Source organism: Dasypus novemcinctus, chromosome X, assembly GCF_030445035.2.
Source record: "Dasypus novemcinctus isolate mDasNov1 chromosome X, mDasNov1.1.hap2, whole genome shotgun sequence".
NCBI classification, from domain to species: Eukaryota; Metazoa; Chordata; class Mammalia; order Cingulata; family Dasypodidae; genus Dasypus; species Dasypus novemcinctus.
The window spans coordinates 32,292,804-32,296,987 of NC_080704.1; positions in this window are offsets into that span (position 1 = coordinate 32,292,804).

Sequence of the window (4,184 nt, forward strand, 5' to 3'; positions counted from 1 at the left end):
ATTTCATTCCTTTTTACTACTGAGTGCTGAGACCAGCTCAGCAATAAGTTTGCACAAAGGGAAGGCGTTGCAGAACTGAAGAAATAAAAGGACAGAAAGAAAGACATGGGAGAGAAATTAAAGATGGGACCAGGGGACTCAACAGCTTCTGGAACTGAGAGCCTCAATCCTAGTTTCTACATCGTATTTATTAGAAGTTACAAAGCAGTAGTTACCTATGTTTACTTTTAAGGCTGCTTGTTATTAAAGCTGCAACACCTGCAATACTAGGGAACAGGCCATATGAAGTTCAAATGCCTCCTTGCACAAACAATTTTCGCACTGACCAGACAGCATTTCATCTAGTCAACGCTGGTGTTCCTAAGCCCACACTTTTTATCTGCATTATGGAAAAGTTTCAACTTCAAGCCAGGTTCCCACATTCAAATTCAAGCTATTTTCCCACAACTGAGTAGTAATCCATGCTATGGATGTACCACAGTTTGTTTAACCACTCACTCATAGAAGGACATATGGGCTGTTTCCAATTTGAGGCTTTTTCAAACAAAATGAACATTTGTATACAGGCCTTTTTTCTGAGCATAACTTTTCATTTCTCTGGGGAAAATGACCAAGAATACAAATGATGAGACATAGTAATTTCATGTTTAGGTTTATAAGAAACTGCCAAACTGCTTTCCAGAGGGTCTGCACTATTTTACATTTCCACCATCAATATGTAGATGGTCCAATTTCTCCACATACTCACCAGCATTTAGTGTTGTCACTATTTTCTATTTAAACCGTTCTGATATATGTAAAGTAATAACCCATTGTTGTGTTAATTTGCATTTCCCTAATGGTTAATGATATCAAACGTCTCTTCTTGTGCTTATTTTCCATCTGTTTACCCTCTTGGTGAGATTCAAGAGTTGTTTATATATTCTAGAAACTAGTCCTTTGTCAAATATATGCTTTGCAAATATTGCAAATATTTCCTCTCTGTCTGTAGCTTCTTTTCATCCTCTTCACGTGTGTTTCCTCAGGGCAAACATTTTAATTTAGGTGAGGTCCAATTTATCAATTTTTCCTTTCATTCATAGATCTTTTGGTGTCAAGTGTAAGATCTCTTGCCTAACTTTAGATCCCAATGACTTTCTCCTGTTTGTTTCTACAAGTTTTAAAGTTCTGCAATTTACATTTAAGTCAGTGATGTATTTTGAGTTAATTCTTGTATAAGAGATTTAGGCTAAGATTCTTCTTTTCCTTTTTGGCCTATAGATATCCAGTTGTTCCAGCACCATTTGTTGAAAAGGTTATCCTTCCTTGAGAGCCAAAATCGAATTACTTTCACACCTTTGTCAAAAATCAATTGGGCATATCTATGTGGGTCTATTTCTGGACTCACTATCCCGCTCCACTGATTTATGAGTCTATATATCCACCAATAATACATTGTCTTGATTACTGTGGCAATACAGTAGGACTTAATATCAGGTAGAATGATCCATCCCATTTTATTCTTATTTTTCAAGATTGTTTCAGCTAGTTTAGTGCCTATGACTTCCCATATAAGTTGTATTAAATTGTTACATCAATTTGGGGAGAATTGACATATTTATTACATTGAGCCTTCCAATCCATAAACACAATAAGTCTCTCCATTTATTTATGTCTTCTTGACTTCTTTCATCAGCATTATGTCTTTTTCCACATATAGATCTTACACAAGTTTTGCTACATTTATATCTAAGTATTTAAGTTTCTTTAGAGTCATTGTTAATGATATTGTATTTTTAATTTCAGTTTCCATGTGTTCCTTGTTAATATATAGAAATGTGATTGATCTTTATCATTGATCTTATATTCCATGGCCTTGTTTAACTCACTTAAAAGTTTAAGGAGTTGTTTTTGTTTTGCACTGACAAAACTGCCACTGCATTGCTGAATAAGAGAGGTGGGAGCAGATACCCTTGCTTTGTCCTTTTTTCTTTTAACAACTTCTTTTGTTGTTGTTTGCCTTGTTCTTGATCTTACAGGGAAAGCATTTAATCTTACACCATTAAATATTATGCTTAATAGTATGGTTTTTTAATTGAAAAACTATTTCACATTCCAGAAAATTTGCCCTTTAATAGTGAAAAATTAAATGGCTTTTAATATATTTGCAAAATGCTCAAAGCACAACTATCAGCGCTATCTAATTTCAGAACGTTTTCATCACCCCAAATAGAAACTCTATACTCATTAAATTTCCCACCCCTTACCTTTGTCAGCCACTTTCTGTCCCTATATATTTGCCTATTGTGAACATTTCATATAAATGGAATCATGCAGTATGTGACTTTTGTGTCTGTCTGGCTTCTTCGTCTTAGTGTACTGTTTTCAAGGTTCATCCACGTTGAAGCATGTATCAGTACCCCATTCCTTTTTATGGCAAAATAGTATTCCATTCTATGGATATGTCACATTTTGTTTACCTATACATCAGATTTCAGCTATGATGAATAGTGATGCTCTGTATACAAGTATTTTTTAAGGATTTTTTTTTTTTTAATTTATTTCTCTCCCCTTTCCTGCCTCCTCCCCACCCCCCAAGTTGTCTGCTCTCTGTGTCCATTCACTGTCTGTTCTTCTGTGTCCACTTATATTCTTGTCAGCAGCACCAGGAATCTGTGTCTCTTTTTGTTGCATAATCTTCCTGCCTCAGTTCTCCGTGTGTGCGGCACCACTCCTAGGCAGGCTGCACTTTTCTTGCACTGGGCGGCTCTCCTTACGGGGCACACTCCTTGTGTGTGGGTCTCCCCTACACAGGGGACATCCCTGTGTGGCATGGCACTCTTTGCGCGTATCAGTGCTGCACGTGGGCCAGCTCATCACATGGGTCAGGAGGCCCTGGGTTTGAGCCCTGGACCTCCCATGTGGTAGGCGGACACTCTATCCGTTGACCCAACTCCACTTCCCCTGTGTACAAGTTTTTGCAGGAGCATATGTTTTAGTTTCTTTTGGGTATATATACCTAGGAGTGGAATGGTTAGGTCATATGATAACTCTGTGTTCAATATTTTGGGGAGCTGTTAATTTTTTTTTCCAAAGCAGTATAATTTATATTATACCAGCAATGCATGAGAGATCCAATTTCTCCACATCCTCATCAACACTGTTATTTTCTGGTTTGTTTGATTATTTTAATTATACCCATCCTTGTGGGTGTGAAGTGATATCTCATTGTGGCTTTGATTTGCATTTCCTTAATGACTAATGAGGTTAAGCATCTTTTTATGTGTTTAGTAGTCATTTGCGTATCTTCTTAGCAGAAATATCTATTTAAGTCCTTTGCCCATTTGTTAATTCACTTTTTTTAAATTGTTGGGTTTTAATAATTCTTTATATATTTTGGATGCAGTACATTATCAGATATATGATTTGCAAATATTTTCTCCCATTGTGCACATTCTCTTTTCATGTTGTTGATAGCAAAAAAGTTTTTTAAAGCAAAAAAGTTTTTAACTTTGATGAAGTCCAGTTTATCAATTTTTTTCTTTTGTTGCTTGCACTTTTGATATCATATCTAAGAAACCATTACCTAAACCAAAGTCACAAAGATTAACACTTATGTTTCCTTCTAAGAGTTTTCAGCTCTTCTATTTAAGTCTTCCATGTACTTTTTTTGAATCGATATTTGCATCTCTGTCCATGAGTTATATGGTATAAGGTAGGGGCCCAACTTAATGTTTTTACATGTAGACATCCATTTGTTGAAAAGTCTGTTTTTCCCCATTCAATTATCTTGGCTCCCTAATCAAAAATCAATTTGCCAAAGCTATAAGGTTTATTTCTAGATTCTCAATTCTATACCATTGATCTTTGTGTTTATCCTATGCCAGTACTATGCTGTATTGATTACTGTAATTTTGTAGTAAGTTTTGAGCTGTGTATTTTTTGTAGATTTTTTTCATCAATATGAGGAAGTGCTCCTTTGTCTTTAGTTTGCTAAGATTTTTAAAAATCACAAATGGGTGGTAGATATTGTTAAATGTTTTCTCTGAATGAAATGGTATAATTGTTTGATTTTTCTTCTTTAGCCAGATGATGTGATGGATTACACTGACTAAGTTTTGAATTTTGAACCAGCTTTGCATACCTGGAATAAATCACACTTGGTCACTGTATATAATTAATTTTTGTACATTGCTAGATTTAGC